The following is an 18,638-nucleotide window of genomic DNA, read 5'->3' on the forward strand; positions in this document are numbered from 1 at the left end:
TTGTTTTTCCTAGGATCTGGATAAGCTTAGGCACATAGCAAAGGCTTTTGGAATAATTTTATTATATACAGGTCAATATTCACAAGGAGCGAAGTAGGCTCTTAACACAATTAAATGCTCCTAAGGAGAAAAAGTCCCTGATTCTGAGAAATATCAAAGGCAGAAGGAGAAGGCAGAAATTAGAGGATGAGCTCACTGGACGGCATCACTGACGTGATGAACATGAACTTGGTCAAACTCCAGGAGATGGTGAGGGACAGGGAAGCTTGGCATGCTGCAGTCCATGGGGTCGCAAAGAGTTGGACATGACTGGGCGACTGAACAACAAGGGGGAAGAGGGTTGAAGAACATTTTATCTGTTTCCAAGTTTAAGAATGCATAGACATAGAGGTATATTTGTTAGTTCAATAAATCTCTGGCTCAGCCCTTATCTATTTCTAAGGAAAAAACTAATAGAATATTTAATTATTTTAAAGTTACTGCAGTACTCCAAGGACTCAAAATACTGCTCTGAAGCTCATGAGCCTAACCATGTCACAAATTTGGAAGTTAAGAAACGTCCTCATTCATGAGACTTTAAACACTTTGGCAAGCATTAGCCGTTACTTCAGTATCCACCCGTGGATATTGACAACGATGACAGCGCAGCATCCCAAGGGTTCCTTTTGGAATTAACATCCATGATATTATTAGGCTTTAGAGTTTTCATGTGGGAATTAAAATGGGTCAGTGCAGGGTAAAGGCTGAAATGGTAATGCCAAGGCATAGGTATGGGGATGTTATGGGGGGAATTGCTTGAACAATTTGTAGATTTTTTTTTCAATCACTAGGAGAAGGTGTTGGTTTCCCATAGTTCCAGATAACCCCACGGTGATTGATGATATATATCTGTATTGAGACTATATACTATTTAAACATAGTGTGGTATGGAGATGTATATGTTTTACACATTTCTTTATTCATGAATGCCTTCAAATAGTATCAGCCTACAAATTATAAGAACTCAAATCTGTAGGAGAAAATGCGTTTATTACACTTTGACTTCAGATTTTGATGTGAATTTTACAAAGAAACTTGTTTTTCTGAAATTAGTATATCACTTAGTATCTCTGAACATGTTTGATTCTTTCTTCAGTTTTTTTATTCTTTTGACCATTTGATCATTTTTTCACACTTCCAGCTAATATTTCTACTTATGTAAGTCAAATCACTATGTTGTACACCTTAAACTTACACAGTACTATCTGCCAATTCTATCTCAATAAAACTGGAATTTTTTTAAATTTTCCATTTAATGTTCTGGTTTTAATAAAATATTTGAAAGTGAAATATAAACTAGACTTTAACATTTTACAATAGCCTGATGGATTTATTAGAAGGTATAATATTAGTTTTTACAATAATTATAGTTGTAGAATCATAGATTTGAATCGATAATTTAGATAGGAATATAAGAAAAGAAAGAAAATGGCAAATAAGTGCCTAAATGAGGCTGATTTGATTGCATCATTCTTATGATCGTGTGTTTAAAGTGAGTCTATGGTTGCAATATTGAAAATTTCTGTCAGTGCAAACTGGAGATTTCATGAAGGAAAGATATTTCCTTATATTCAGTAAGCTATCATTCAGTTCAGTTGAGTTGCTCAGTCGTGTCCGACCCTTTGTGACCCCACGAATCGCAGCACGCCAGGCCTCCCTGTCCATCACCAATTCCCGGGGTTCACTCAAACTCACATCCATTGAGTTGGTGATGCCATCCAGCCATCTCATCCTCTGTCGTCCCCTTCTCCTCCTGCCCTCAATCCCTCCCAGGATCAGAGTCTTTTCCAATGAATCAGCTCTTCGCATGAGGTGGCCAAAGTACTAGTTTAAGCTTTAGCATCATTCCTTCCAAAGAAATCCCAGGACTGATCTCCTTTAGAATGGACTGGTTGGATCTCCTTGCAGTCCAAGGGACTCTCAAGAGTCTTCTCCAATACCACAGTTCAAAAGCATCAATTCTTCGGCGCTCAGCTTTCTTCACAGTCCAACTCTCACATCCATATATGACTACTGGAAAAACCATAGCCTTGACTAGACGGACCTTTGTTTGCAAAGTAATATCTCTGCTTTTGAATATGCTATCTAGGTTGGTCATAACTTTCCTTCCAAGGAGTAAGCGTCTTTTAATTTCATGGCTGCAGTCACCATCTGCAGTGATTTGGGAGCCCAAAAAAATAAAGTCAGCCACTGTTTCCACTGCTTCCCCATCTATTTGACATGAAGTGATGGGACCAGATGCCATGATCTTCGTTTTCTGAATGTTGAGCTTTAAGCCAACTTTTTCACTCTCCTCTTTCACTTTCATCAAGAGGCTTTTTAGTTCCTCTTTGCTTTCTTCCTTAAGGGTGGTGTCCTCTGTATATCTGAGGTTATTGATATTTCTCCCGGCAATCTTGATTCCAGCTTGTGCTTCTTTCAGCCCAGAGTTTCTCATGATGTACTTTGCATATAAGTTAAATAAGCAGGGTGACAATATATAGCCTTGACATACTCCTTTCCCTATTTGGAACCAGTCTGTTGTTCCATGTCCGGTTCTAACTGTTGCTTCCTGACCTGCATACAGATTTCTCAAGAGGCAGGTCAGGTGGTCTGTATTCCCATCTCTTTCAGAATGTTCCACAGTTTATTGTGATCCACACAGTCAAAGGCTTTGGCATAGTCAATAAAGCAGAAATAGATGTTTTTCTGGAACTCTCTTGCTTTTTCCATGATCCAGCAGATGTTGGCAATTTGATCTCTGGTTCCTCTGCCTTTTCTAAAACCAGCTTGAACATCTGGAAGTTCATGGTTCATGTATTGCTGAAGCCTGGCTTGGAGAATTTTTAGCATTACTTTACTAGCTTGTGAGATAAGTGCAAGTGTGCTGTAGTTGAGCATTCTTTGGCATTGCCTTTCTTTGGGATTGAAATGAAAACTGACTTTTTCCAGTCCTGTGGCCACTGCTGAGTTTTCCAAATTTGCTGGCATATTGAGTGCAGCACTTTCACAACATCATCTTTCAGGATTTGAAATAGCTCAGCTGGAATTCCATCACCTCCACTAGCTTTGTTCGTAGTGATGCTTTCTAAGGCCCACTTGACTTCACATTCCAGGGTGTTTGGCTCTAGGTGAGTGATCACACCATCGTGATTATCTTGGTTGTGAAGATCTTTTTTGTACAGTTCTTCTGTGCATTCTTGCCACCTCTTCTTAATATCTTCTGCTTCAGTTAGTTCCATACCATTTCTGTCCTTTATCGAGCCCATCTTTGCATGAAATGTTCCCTTGATATCTCTAATTTTCTTGAAGAGATCTATAGTCTTTCCATTGTGTTGTTTTCCTCTATTTCTTTGCATTGATCACTGAGGAAGGCTTTCTTATCTCTTCTTGCTATTCTTTTGGAACTCTGCATTCAGATGCTTATATCTTTCCTTTTCTTCTTTGCTTTTCACTTCTCTTCTTTTCACAGCTATTTGTAAGGCCTCCCCAGACAGCCATTTTGCTTCTTTGCATTTCTTTTCCATGAGGATGATCTTGCTCCCTGTCTCCTGTACAATGTCACGAACCTCCATCCATTGTCCATCAGGCATTCTATCTATCAGATGTTCCCTTACATCTATTTCTCACTTCCACTGTATAATTATAAGGGATTTGATTTAGGTCATACGCAAATGGTCTAGTGGTTTTCCCTACTTAAATCTAGGTGAGAGAATACTGGTACAGCAGTGATGAAAGGATGGTAGCCACAGGGAAGTAGACCAATGAGATGACAAACTCTGGCATTTCTTCTAATGATCTTGTCTTCTTATCCCTCCTTGAGCTACTTACTCTCCTGTTCATACCCTAGATCTGGGCATCATCAGAATCTGCATCTTTTCTATAATCCCAGTTGCATGCAGCCCACTCTTGCTCATGGCAACCTCCTTTCTTTTCAGTGTGCTCCCTTGCATTCTCTGCCAACACCACTGGATCTAAGATGTCTAAATCGTTGATCCCACTACCTATAACTTACCCCACCAAACTCTACATGTCCTTTCTTCCTTCCTTAATCAGGTGAATTCTGATAGTGACGGAATATGATTTTACTTTTGCATGTACTCTTTACTTCCTTACTCCTCTCTTACTTCATTGTACTCATTGGATGAAACCGTAGGCCTAGTGACATTCAAATCTCCACCTAGTCTGTACCAGCAATGAATGAACCTGGAGAAAAACACATGACATGTTGACGTGATTTGCTTTACATTCATGACCACCAACCTCAACTGAGTAATTAATGCTGCCTGGCAATCATTCTATATTTCTCTGGTGCATTTACTGTTTTTTGTCTTCTAAGAACAATCTCAAGATTTTGGATGACAATTTTATACCTTTTCTCCACTTCTCAAATCTCCACTTAAGCAGAGAAAAATACCACTTAAGCAGAGAAAAAAGAATTTCACAAACCCCTGCCACCATACCTACCCATGCCCAGCATTTATACTCATTTGTTGTTCAGTTGCTAAGTCGTGTTCAACTCTTTGTAACCACATGGACTGCAGCACGCCAGGCACCCCTGTCCTTCACTATCACCCAGAGCTTGCTCAAACTCATGTCCATTGAGTCGGCGATGCCATCCAACTATCTCATCCTCTGTCATCTCCTCTCCTCCTGCCTTCAATCTTTCTCAGCATCAGGGTCTTTTCCAATGGTCAGCTTGTATAACTGTTTACTCTACTTTTACTTGAATTAGTTTCTTTTCTACCTCTTTAATATCTCCCTCTATACCAAATCACTCTATAGCCCGCAGGATGCTGCTCTCTCTCCAATCATAATAAAAAACAGCAACTTTTCTCCATCCCTTCCACCACTTCCTTTCTCTTTCTGATTTCTCTTATTGCTGCAGAAACCACAAAGTACACAAACAGTTGATTTTATTGCTAAGCCATACCTTAGACTGGCCCATAGAATGTTTCTTCAAAGACAGTGTGAGATATGAGAAGGTAAATGTTCTAGGAAGTAGAAAAAAATAATTCTGGCTCTTGCATTGCTATTGTTTAGCTGTTTGAACTGTTCCTTGGTTCCCTTCGTTTTATGAGGTGACTATAATGATGCTTAATAAACTCACAGGATTGTTGTGAGATAGGATTTCATTCCATTCATCTTTTCAGTAATCATCATTGGTCCTTTATAAATGCCAAGCATGCCAAAGGCTAGGAAAACAAACATGACTAAGACATGGGTTCTCCTATTGAGGAATAAGAGACAAACTTTAACACCATGAATAATTGAATTACTAGATTTATGGGAACAACTAACTTTGCTGCAAAGATTTATTTAGGGCTTAAAAGAAGGTCACATGTGTATAGTAGAATTCTAATGGATAAAGAAATCAGAAAATAATATTCCAGGAAAAATAAACTTCAATGAAAAAATTTTGAAAAAAAAATTACTTACCTTTCTATTTTCCTCTATTTCTTATTGTAAAACTGAGCACATTTGGGATTTTCTTAACCCACAGTTTCAATGCTCTTGTTGAACCTTTACTGCTAAATGTTGCTGTGGGGACCTCATACATGTAAATAATATAGAACTCCTCTGATGTAGTTAGTCTTGTCTGGATAAGATCAGATTTTGTGAATTGTTAGAGGCTATACAATTTGGAAAATCCTGAAAATAATTTTAAAAATACAAAATTGCATTGTTTAGAAAGGGGCTCAGTCAAGTAAGAAGCTCTGTATCTTAAATATCATTGGCTTCATAGTGGACGTACCTTGATGTCCTGGTACAGTCTTACCTGAACACATTGCCACGTCTTCTGAAAACAGTGCCTTGATTTTCTTTTTGGGAACCAACCACAGCCTCATCAACCTTTGTTCATGGGGTTCAGATGAAATTTACCCAAGCAGATCCTTTCAGAACAACCGATTCTGTTGACCACAGGGACTCTTTCAGGGGTGGACATGTGACTCAATTCAGTTGAATTGGAACCAGTGAGAATCAGTCTTAGAACTTTACTTGACTGTTAGGAAAGAGACCTGTGTTTTTCCACTAGATCCGAAGTTAATCAAAAGAAAGCTTGGAGGTGCTGACAGTTAGTTACCTTCACCCTCCTGTGAAACAAATGTAGAGAAAACAGAACCTGAAGTAGGAGAGAATTAGCTCAATATCTGAGCTCCCTGGTGGCTCAGACGATAAAGCGTCTGCCTGCCGTGCGGGAGACCCGGGTTTGATCCCTGGGTTGGGAAGATCCGCTGGAGAAGGAAATGGCAACCCACTCGGAAATGGCAACCCACTCCAGTAATCTTGCCTGGAAAATTCCATGGACTGAAGAGCCTGGTGGGCTACAGTCCATGGGGTCACAAAGAGTTGGACACAGCTGAGCAACTTCACTTTCACTTTCACTGAGCTCTTGAACAAGCCATGTCAGAAATTCTCTCCCTTCTTCCCTGCACTTGTATGTTGTGTTACCCAAGAAAATCCCTGTTTGTGCTTAAACAAACATTAAAAGCACCTCTATTGCATGACCTGTGAGATGCATGACCTGTAAAGTTCTCTGATACTGTTAAGGAGCAAATCTGAATGGTTCATTTTGAAAAGAAGAATTGTTAGAGGGATTCACTAAGTTACCTAGGAAGCTCAGCTTGTTGTATAGCTCATGTGAATTTATAAGAAGTGTCTTCATGATTAAATGTTCCAAGAAGTTAAAAATTTAGTTAAATTGAGGTATAAATATAAGTATCAGAAATGAATGACACTCAATAAAATAGCATTTTCTAAAGAAAGCCCAAGACTTTTACAGTTTAGAAACCTTATATCCCTCCAAAGTCTTTATGTATTTCTCTAAAGTTTCCTATTGTTTCTCATGTTCCTGGGGAGCAAACTAGTAATACTCACCCAATCTGATGATGATGTTTCTATTAAGTATTGCAGTCAGGTGATATGTTTCATGAAATTTGTGACACAGAGTGAGTAAGCTTCTTGCTTCCAGCCTATCATTTAGGAGTCATGCCATGCTCACAATATTACAAGTTCAGCTGAAATAGCAGTTTAGATTTTACTGCCTGGCTTGGGTTTTATTCTCTGTTTCATTGACAAAAAGAATTTGGCCTCAGAAACCATCCCTTTCATCAAGTATCAAGAGATTCTGTCAGATGTACTTTCCATTTCACTGGAATCATTTAACAAGTTTTTAGATATTTTTTTAGTACATACATCCCCACATTTCCCTTGTTTTGCATAAGGCTATATACCAATGTGTATCACATTTATTTAATCCACTTTTTCACCTTTATATAGAATTTATATTCAACTGAAAAATGATGGTAGATGCCAAACTGAAACAGAATCAGCAAAGCCAATATGTCATTTGTAAAAATGTAATTAAATAATTGGATGGACTCAGGAAGTAAGAATTTAGATTAAACAGAGAGATAAACTAATGGTTACATGTGTCTTTTTCCGACTTTCCAGTCTTTGTATTGAATAATGGGAAATACTTCATATTTAAGATCTTTGTAAATGATCATTTATCTTGCCTCTTTCTTGGACGTTTATAAAGACGAAGATGATAAAGCTCAGGTCATTTTAAATCAGTTTAGATCTTCTACTTAAATAGTTACTTTATAATTATCCTTACTAAAGAGCTCAAAAACATGCCTTCTCAGAACATTGTAGTGGCTATGTTTTACGTGAGGTATTGGCTAAATTAGAGTGAGTCACATCTTCAGCATTGATTGGGGGTGTTTGTCTCTTATGCCCTGAGGCTTTCTCTTCCACCTGTATAACATACATTTAAACAGTTTAATATAAATACATATGAATACACCCATGTTTAAATGTACTCCCAAGGAAGCAGAGATAACTGCCTTTAGAGAAGCAATAATTAGGTTTCTAGCTGTTGTTCAGGGTAAACTTAAGGCCTTAAGGATATAGTTTCCAGAGGAGGAACCACTATAACTACAAGTTGACAGTGTCTTTAAACAAAGAAACAAGCACAAATGCCCTTTTGATGCTTTCCTCTATTAGGTTTATGTCTTCAAAACAACCAGCCCCTTGTTACTGAATCCAGTGAACTTAGCCACCTCTTCCTAAATTCACTCCTACAGGAAGATTGTGTTTTGCCCCACTGAATCAGAATGGACCCTGTGGATTCGTTTGACCAATAATCATGAATGGAAAAATGACATGAACCATTCTTGAGCAGAATCTGGTATTTCTCATCTCTTTTTCCCTCTTTCATATCAATATATCCCAGACTATGGGAAGTTGCTCTTTTAGTACGGTTCTTAGTATGAAGGGTACCTGGATCAGAACTGCTGCCAACGTAGAGTGGACATTAATGTGAGCAGCAGTGCATCTTTGTTACTGGAAGCCAGACATTTCTAAATCATTTATAAATACAGTATAACTTAATCTAAGCCAGAATTTCTCAGCCTTGGAACCACTGACATGTAGTCTGCATAATTCTTTGTTGGGTGGGAGGAGGTTTCCTGTCATTGTGGCATCATAGCAGCAGCATCGGCCTCTTCCTCCCAGGTGTCAGAAATACCACACCCCCATTTGTGACAAACAAAACTGTCTCCTGATTCTGCTGAATGTCCCCTCAGGAGGACCCAGTTAAAACCACTGGTCTCAGCCTATAAGTTATTAGAGTGGGGTTCCAGAGCCAGCAGTATCTGCTATATCACCTGGGAATATGTTAGAAATGCAGCATCTCAAGCCCTCCTTTCAAACTGTCTGAATGAACAGGGCTGGGGATGGGGTACCACCGGCTAAGTTGTAATAAACCCTCAGAGAGGTTCTGAACATTTAGGTTTGAGAACCACTGGTCTAAGCTGACTGCTACACAAGTTTCCTTGTATAAAGAGAGGGCATCATTATTGCTTTTACTTATATATGCTCAACTCTTGATGCCTAAAGCATAAGAATTCCATTTTTGGTGAATCTGTAAGACTTTATAAGCTGCTCCATGTGTACTTCAGCATAATACCTATCAAACAAATTAATGTTTTCTAACCTTAACAAATTTACTCTGGTCTTGTAATCTCGTGATTCACTGGATCACGATAACTCCAAACGAAGAAAGAAAAAGCAAAACAAAACTCCAAAGTGGAGTAGCATTCTAATCTTTAAAAAAGCACTTTGCAGAATGATGTGGAAGGCCAGTTTTCAGTTTCTGTGACTTAGCCTGTGTGCCCTTGTTTTCTTTAAAGACGATATCTTTATGCATTTGTTAATCTCTGGCTGTGCTAGGTCTTTGTTGCAGCACAGGTTTCTGTCTGGTTGCCACCAGCAGGGCTGCCCTTAGTTTCAGGGTGCGAGCTTCTAGTTGGGTGGCTCCTCCTGTTGCAGGACAGATTCCAGGGCGGGCAGGCTTCAGCAGATGCCACTCCCAGGCCCTAGGGCACAGATTCAAGAGTTGCGGTGCTTAGTTGATCTGCGTGCAGCAGGTGGCATCTACCAGCATCAGAGACAAAACCTGAAGCTCTAGCGTTAGCAGGTGGATTCTTCACCACCGAGCCACCAGGGGAGACTTAAGCACATTTTATACAAACATAATTTATTTTTGACAAGTGGAGAATTGAGAATCTGTACTTAAAATTCACAGGTTCATTTAATCGCAAAATTTTTTTATCACAAGTAATTGCTATTCTTTCCATCTGATTCTCTTTTATGTATCTGTGTACTCATGGTCCCTCTTGAGAAACAATTAATTTTGCAAAGTAACTTGTTATCTATGTAAAGGTGTAGGCAGTGTACATTGTAATGATAATTTATATAGTTAGAAGATTGGGCATCCCCCTACCCCCAGCTTTGGCTTTCCCTGGTGGCTCAGTAGTAAAGAATCCAGCTGCTAATGCAGGAGACATGGGTTTGATCCCTGGATCAGGAAGATCCCCTGGGGAAGGAAATGGCAATCCACTCCAGTATTCTTGCCTGGTGAATCCAATGGACAGAGGAGCCTGACGGGCTACAGTCCATGGGGTTGCAAAAGAATCTGACATGACTGAGCAGATAACAACAACAACAACACGTAGTTGAAGTTAGCAATATGATGTGAAAAATCAGAATTAATTTGATCATATTAGCTCAGGAGATTATGTGCTAGGGAATTATATCACTTTGAATGACACAAATATTTTAATCTGTTTCTCCATGCTTCCCCCTTTTGGAGAGGAATGTTTATGGACAGAAACAATCTCATAAGCTTTTCCTTGATATTCTTCTCATTAGCTCTCAGTAGAACATGGTCTCTACTACACTTGATAAGTATTTTCAAAGTCTTCCTAAAATCAGAATTTCAGGATGGTGATTGTAAGGTAAATACAAGAAACTTACCCTTTAGGTTGTCTGCTTTTTATCAAAAGATTAAAAATAAAGACCGATTACACAGTGATAAGCTTATAGAATAGACTAGGAAAAATGTTCCATGTCAGAAAACATAATACACATTTTATGTTTTTGGCATGTCACTGTCTTCCACACACTTAGCCATTAACTCTCAATTATATACTTAAGTAAAAATATCCCTTCTCACAATAAATTAAAAAAAAAAAACTTTTAAAGGTTTTATTTTTTCTATTTTTATAGGGAGAAATGTTGACTTTTATTGTACAGTAGGATTGTGTAATCCTAAATATCCTCAAAATAAAAAGCCCTTGATTTTCCTCTTTAAAAGAGAAGGTGAAGTCTTTCCCTTTAAACCATTATCTGCCTGTGGGGGAGTGTCATGCTCTGTTTTTTAGGTCCTTTACCCTCTTGAATTTGATTTGTGCTTTTGTAGCACGAATCGCAACATTCAGAAGACAGATCTGCCTGCTTCGGCTGCCTGCAGCGATGGAGAATTAGTCCGGCATTCTCAGTGTCGTGGAGCGTGTGTTATGTGTGAGCGTGAGTGAGTAAGTGTGTGTGTGTGTGGAGGGGCGGTGGTGAGTGCGCGCGCGTGCCTCTGTATCTGAGGCGGGGTAGCCTAGAGTGATTTAAACGTGAAGAGGGTTAATCGTGTAGCATCTCATTCAGGCTTGGCTTTGAAACCTGTGGCATGCTAGGCTGGACAGCCGCTTCCATGCCTCTGTTTCAATTTAGCAGGATGCTTGCTGCCATGGCAGCCAGCAGCATCCACTGCAGCAGCACGGAAGAGCCGTAGATCTGCGAATGCAGGTGGAATACTGAAACACGAGAGGCTCGTGCAGGGCTGGCTTCAGAGCTTAATCTGCTGTTACGGGGCTCTGATGAGGAGGCTGTGCATGCTACACCATGTCAGTTCCTCTAGAGTTAAGGGCTGCAGACCCAGATCAGTGAAGGGCTGGTGAGAGACAGGGGGAGAGAGAGAGAAAAAAAGCGCAGTCAGAGACATCTGGGGAGCTTGTGCTTCACTTCCTCGCGTTTGGGAATACAGAAGCGATAGAGGGAAAAGTGGACCCATCTCCCTGCTGAGACATGTGATTGGAGGAAGATTGGAAAACGCGGTGGCTTCCTGTGCTACTTTGCAGCTGGAGAAGTATCTGGTGAACTCTCTTCTGCTTCTGATACGTCCAAGCAAAATGTTTGTGAGTACTGCTGATGAGGGCAATGACGTGGCAAGCTGAATTGTGGGCAACTCATTGATTGTGCTACAGCTCTAGAATCTAACGTGAATGTCTGAGCCTGGCCTGAGCTTTTCTTGAAGTGCATGTGTTAATTATAAGCAAAAGGGCCGGTTGGCATCTCTGTGCAGAAAGACAATATGAAGTCTAATTGAAAAAGAAGCCAATAAAGAGAACCATGCAGCGGCCAGCTGAACTCTCTGTGTTTCGGGGCAAAGAAGTAAGGCCAAAGAGAGCTTGTCTTCAGAAGCAGAAATCTCTGACCAGTCTGTCCCTCACCAGTGAGGGGGAGAGGCGCCCTGCTGTGCGCATTTCCAACTGGTTTGGAAATGCTGCCAAGGCCAGCCAGAGGGAATCCTTCTATGCAGAGAGGCGCTCACTCTCCAGGTGCTCGTCCCGCTCCGTGCAGTCCCTGTACCACACAAGCCTCCCTGGGGCCTGGAGCCTCCTGCCCGCCAGCCGCTCAGGCAGTGAGAGCTTAGAGTGGACTTCCAGAAGAGGCTTAGAAGGTGAGAGCGATGAAGACAGCCGGTCTGAAGACGAAAATGTGTCCTCCAGGTCTGGCAGTCTCAGCCGGAGCTGGGCTGAGGAGGAGGGAGAAAGCTGCCTGCGGGAAGGCACAGCCCATCTGGATGAAGATGTCATCCTGACGATGCTGGGCGATCTGGAAGAGGCCCTTTACACTGACTTGTTAGGTAAGTTGGGTCTGCTCCTGAAAGAAGGATGGAGTTTTAAGGAGCTGGCCTTTTGCATGAGCCATAGAGCTTCTGTTCTTCCTACTGACTTTTTTTTTTTTTAATAAAAAAAAAACACCATGACTCAAAAGAATTTTAAATTCCTTGTGTCTTGAAATGATTGTCTTTGGCAAACTGAACTATGAGAAGTAGTTGTAAAGTCTACATGGAGAAAGTGAATAGCAAGCACCTGCCCTGGGCATTATTGGCTCAGAATCTAGATAGCCAGAATTAAGTGTTCACGATTTAAAACTCCAAATGTGCTTTTTACTTAGTCATCAGTAGGGCCTATTCAACTTCTCTCAAGGTGATCTCACCACAGATGTGGAATGAAGAATGATGGAGCTCGTGGGTCAATTTTTGTGTGTAGTCAACTTTCTCCTGCTGCCTCCCTGGTGTCTGAATAGATGGCTTTGTTTGTGCCTCAGTAACGAGCACCATGCACTCTAGTTACACTTCTAGAAATGCAGAGGTCTCTTCTGACAGTTTGACTCTCTTTTTAAAAAGAGTTGGACAAAAATATTTCTGAGTGTGTACATCATAACTATTCAAATCACTATGTAGATGCGTGTGAACTATTCTGATGCTTTACAAACTAGGCCTTTTTGATGACATGATTGTTAGGAGTAACTGCTGATATAATCTTTAATTAACTAGGTATGAATAAGTCTGAAGTAACTCTTTAGTTTGCCACCTGCCTGAATAGGTAAACTATATGAAAGTGAAGTGAAATACTTTAAATCCAGTGCTCTCCTGTACCATATTTATATCATAGGGGGCCTTCTTCAAAAACTCTTAAGTATTTAACCATTGACCATATCTTTTATATCAGTGTGTTTATTTCAACAAAGGCCTTATAATCACAAGAATTAAACCAGACCAGTGATCTCTTTGTTTCTGATTCATTCAGCTGATGCCAGGTATAGGTTTGCTTTTATTCTCTTTGTAGACCTTCCTGTTACAAGAAGTTTTATGAGATTTCCTGGAATCTCAATGAATCAGCTGAGAGAGACAGCAGAGGCAAATATCGCTCCATTTTGCATGTCAGTTTAGCTTTAAAAGAAGAATGTTTCTGCAGTTGAAGGAATGGTGATTTCTGAATCTGAATATCCTAGGTGATCAGACACTGAAGATTTATTTCTTCACCATTGTATGATTTCTGTGATGAAAGCTTCTCGTAAAAACAAACCAACCTGCATGCAGTACAAAGGCAAGAGAGGGAGTCTTAATCTCTAAGACTCCTTTTTCTGCTCTTGATCCTCTGAAACGGTAGCATCAAGTCACATTTGTCTTTTGCCTTGAAAATGGTAGCATTTATCTTGTTCTGAGTGCCTCTTATGTAAGTATTCTCAAAGATACGACCAGAGTGAAGTCTTCTGACAGCGTGTGTTGGTTGTTCTGTTAAATTATAGCAGGCTGTGGGTGGGTGTGTATATCACACATGCCTTTTTGTGCATAAATAACTTGGAGCATTACTGTCAGAGGGTCAGCTCTCCATAAGTGTCTGTGGAGTCCATGGTTTTTAAACAGAGTATCTGCTAATTGTATTTATGGGATTGTTCTCTGTAAGGCTTTTTTTTCCCCCAACAGATGCCAGTTTTCAAAAATGCAGATGAGAAAGTAAGAGGAAGAGTTTATTCAAACAGCTCTGATATGAATAATCATATCAGGATAATGAAGCATTGCAAAGCAATTCCCTAAATAATGATGCATTTTAAGTTGGTAGATATATCTGAGCCCATAGCACACAGGAATTTCAGGATTTCTGCCAGGTGCTTAAGTGGGTTCTGCTTCTGACTCAAAATGGCCTCTTCCAAGTTAGTTTTTAGGCAGAGTTCCCTGAGTTCAATTCTTTATTCTTATATATTCTAATAAATTAGACGGACTAAGGTCTGTGTTATAACTATATAGGAGAATATTGAAAAGGTAACTAGTAAAACTGCTAGTTATATTTTGCTATTTTTGCCCCCCAAAGTGTCTGGTTTACCCTGATGAGTTGAAAAATTTTGTATCCAACTCCCTGTTGGGGGTAATCCACAAAACTACGGTGATTTCTACAAATAAATCAGACAGCTAAACTCTAAAAAATAACGTTTGTAATATGGGTACTGTAGAAGATATAATTCTCTATGAATAAGGTTATTAAGAGTTTACTCATTGGAAAAGACTCTGATGCTGGGAGGGATTGGGGGCAGAAGGAGAAGGGGGCAAAGAGGATGAGATGGGTGGATGGCATCACGGACTCGATGCACATGAGTTTGGGTGAACTCTGGGAGTTGGTGATGGACAGGGAGGCCTGGCGTGCTGTGGTTCATGGGGTTGCAAAGAGTCGGACACGACTGAGTGACTGAACTGAACTGAACTGAACTGAAGGTTCATTCATATATAATTTGTTTTCCTCCTAAAAGATAACAGGACTGTCAGTGTTAATTATAATGCATGGAATTAAAGCATGAAAAATAAGAGCAAGACCCCACAGTTTAAATGGTCTGTCTTCCATTAAGTAAAAATTCAGAAGCACCAAACTGAGCCTGTTATTCTGTGTCCTGCTCAGAGAAGAGATGTTACAAGCCAAGAGAAAACAGTTCGCACTAATGTTGAAAACTCAAAGTGAATTTCAGAATATGGCCTTCTGGAAAATGTGCGTATAAGCCTTTACTACTTTGTCTGACACTTAGGAGGCTTCCTTCAGGAATAATGGCTAGATTTAAGGTTATAAAAGTGAAACGGAGTACATTTTTGAGACTAAACACCTTTCTCACTAAATACATTTTCTTCTAACTTTTGTTACTAAATATTTCATATTATTTGTACTTTTATATTTGACCTTTTAGGTTGACATTCTCTCCCTACCACCATTTCTCTAGACATCACTTGGATATAAATTTACAGGCTGTTTCAAGCCTGTGCCATCCTTAGGGGGCTTGCTGCTAAATCACCTCAGTCGTGTCCGACTCTGTGCAACCCCATAGACGGCAGCCCACCAGGCTCCCCCGTCCCTGGGATTCTCCAGGCAAGAACACTAGAGTGGGGTGCCATTGCCTTCTCCAAGTACATTTAACTTCATCTTGCCGTTTGTGGGTCATTGAGGACATTTACTGCAATAAATTTTGATTTGGTTATTATCTTCCCCGACATGAATGAGGCAGTGACTATGTTCTGCTCAGTACGTGCTAGGAGGGAAATGTCCGTTTGTCTGATGGTTATGAGTGGCGCAGTGTCGTGAGTGGATGTCGTGAGGAGGAAAACCAGAGGAGGGAGAGAAGCGATGGTTCCGAAACATGAGGGAAGCTGTGTAAACAAGCAGGGGATTCACTGGGAAGAATCCAAGCACTTAAGATGCCTGTTGGATTGGAAGAAGGAGACTTGAAATGTGATAAAGATGCTTTAAAAAAATGCTGAATGAAAATGGAATGTCTGAAAATACAGTGTTCTTAAAGTTTATGTAAAAAATGTTGAAATTAATTCAAATATCAGTGTTATTAATATTAAGAAATTGGCAGGTAGGTGATTGAAATGCAGTTTGATTGCAATGTGAAAGTTCTCCCTGAGAGAAAGGGCATGGTGACACGGTACGTATAAAGGTGTATATTGGGAAACTCGTACAAGGGCAATATTGTTCTTTCTTTACTCCCTCCAGTAAAAGTCATCTCAGCACTTTCTTCTTTAAGACTCTTCATCTCTCCGCATCACTTAGAATCACTGGCTTCTCTACTGTGTGACGTGCTGGATACACCACCACATCAGTATTAACTTTAGTATGTCTTCAATTTGGTCTCATCCTTCATATTACTTTTTTTCTGCCACTTTCAGTAAACCCCTTCTTTACCTCTGCCTTTCCTTTGATTGTAGTGATATTTTTTTCTGTTGTTCAGTCACTCAGTCATGTCCGACTCTTTGCGACCCCATGGTCTGCAGTGCACCAGGCTTCCCTGTCCTCCACTATCTCCCGAAGTTTGCTCAAGCTCATGTACATTGAGTCATGATGCTATTTAACCATCTCATCCCCTGACGCCCTCTTCTCCTTTTGCCTTCAGTCTTTCCCAGCATCAGGGTTTCTTCTAATGAGTTGGCTCTTCTCATCAGGTGGCCAAAGTATTGGAACTTTAGCATCAGTCCTTCCAATGAATAGTCAGGATTATTTCCTTTAGGATTGACTGGTTTGATCTCCTTGCAGTCCAAGGGACTCCCAAGAGTCTTCTCCAACACTCTTCTAAAACACAGTTCTAAAGCATCAGTTCTTCGGTGCTCAGCCTTCTTTATGGTCCAACTCTCACATCCATACATGATTACTGGAAAAAACCATAGCTTTGACTAGATGGACCTTTTTTGGCAAAAAGTAATGTCTCTGCTTTTTAATACACTGTCTAGGTTTGTCATAACTTTTCTTTCAAGGAGCAAGGGTCTTTTAATTTCATGGCTATAGTCACCTTTTAAGATTTTTCTTACAAAGCCTTCCTTTTCCTTCAGGGTTCTGCCAGATTATTTGGAAATAAGACATAGACTTCTTTATAACCATTTCTCTAATATGCTGTGTTGTATTTATGAAGAGAAGAATAGGAAGAATTTCTGGAGAAGGTATAATTAGATTCTTAAGGGCTAAGTTAAATACAGTTCTGATATTTAAACATATATTAATTTCCTAGGTTAGAAATCACATGGATTAGGATTGGAAAAGTTTATGCCATGTGCATGAGGATACAATGGGTGACTTTTTTATTTCTGTTTTAATTGAAGTAGAGTTGATTTACAATGTGTTCTTTTCAGGTGTACAATAAAGTGATTCAGTGTTTTATATATACATATATATATATAATGTATGCATGCTCACATAGTTTTTTCAGATTCTTTTCTCATATAGGTTATTACTAAATATTGAGTGAAGTTCCCTGTGCTATACAGTAGGTCCTTGTTTAATTTATATATATAGTAGTGAGTATATGTTACTCCCAAATTCCTAATTTATCCCCTCCAGCCTTTTCCATTTGGTAACCATCTCACATGCTAGTAAAGTAATGCTCAAAATTCTCCAAGCCAGGCTTCAGCAATACCTGAACCATGAACTTCCTGATGTTCAAGCTGGTTTTAGAAAAGGCACAGAACCAGAGAGCAAATTGCCAACATCTGCTGGATCATGGAAAAAGCAAGAGAGCACCAGAGAAACATCTATTTCTGCTTTATTGACTATGCCAAAGCCTTTGACTGTGTGGATCGCAATAAACTGTGGAAAATTCTGAGAGAGATGGGAATCCCAGACCAACCGACCTGCCTCTTGAGAAATCTGTATACAAGTCAGGAAGCAACAGTTAGAACTGGACATGGAACAGACTGGTTCCAAATAGGAAAAGGAGTACATCAAGGCTGTATATTGTCACCCTGCTTATTTAACTTCTATGCAGAGTACATCATGAGAAACGCTGGACTGGAAGAAACACGAGCTGGAATCCAGATTGCCGGGAGAAATATCAATAACCTCAGATATGCAGATGACACCACCCTTAAGACAGAAAGTGAAGAGGAGCTAAAAGCCTCTTGATGAAAGTGAAAGCGGAGAGTGAAAAAGTTGGCTTAAAGCTCAACATTCAGAAAACGAAGATCATGGCATCCGGTCCCATCACTTCATGGGAAATAGATGGGGAAACAGTGGAAATAGTGTCAGACTTTATTTTGGGGGCCCCCAAATCACTGCAGATGGTGACTTTAGCCATGAAATTAAAAGATGCTTACTCCTTGGAAGAAAAGTTATGATCAACCTAGATAGCATATTCAAAAGCAGAGACATTACTTTGCTGACTAAGGTCCATCTAGTCAAGGCTATGGTTTTTCCTGTGGTCATGTATGGATGTAAGAGTTGGACTGTGAAGAAGGCTGAGCAGGGAAGAATTGATGCTTTTGAACTGTGGTGTTGGAGAAGACTCTTGAGAGTCCCTTGGACTGCAAGGAGATCCAACCAGTCCATTCTAAAGGAGATCAACCCTGGGATTTCTTTGGAAGGAATGATGGTAAAGCTGAAACTCCAGTACTTTGGCCACCTCATGTGAAGAGTTGACTCATTGGAAAAGACTTTGATGCTGGGAGGGATTGAGGGCAGGAGGAGAAGGGGTCGACCGAGGATGAGATGGCTGGATGGCATCACTGACTCGATGGACGTGAATCTGAGTGAACTCTGGGAGTTGGTGGTGGACAGGGAGGCCTGGCGTGCTGCGATTCATGTGGTCGCAGAGAGTTGGACACGACTGAGGAACTGAACTGAACTGAACCATTAGTTTGCTTTCCTTGTCAGCTTCTGTTTTGTAAATAAGTTATTTGTTTCATT

General features: G+C 40.2%; 1 protein-coding gene across 15 annotated transcripts in view; it reads left to right on the forward strand.

Annotated features, from left to right (window-relative positions):
• Nucleotides 1-18,638, forward strand: part of NAV3 (neuron navigator 3) — an 892,975-nt gene that overhangs the window by 701,520 nt on the left and 172,817 nt on the right. The gene's annotated exons all lie outside the window — the stretch shown is intronic.

The sequence above is a fragment of the Ovis aries genome, chromosome 3, assembly GCF_016772045.2.
Source record: "Ovis aries strain OAR_USU_Benz2616 breed Rambouillet chromosome 3, ARS-UI_Ramb_v3.0, whole genome shotgun sequence".
Lineage (NCBI taxonomy): Eukaryota > Metazoa > Chordata > Mammalia > Artiodactyla > Bovidae > Ovis > Ovis aries.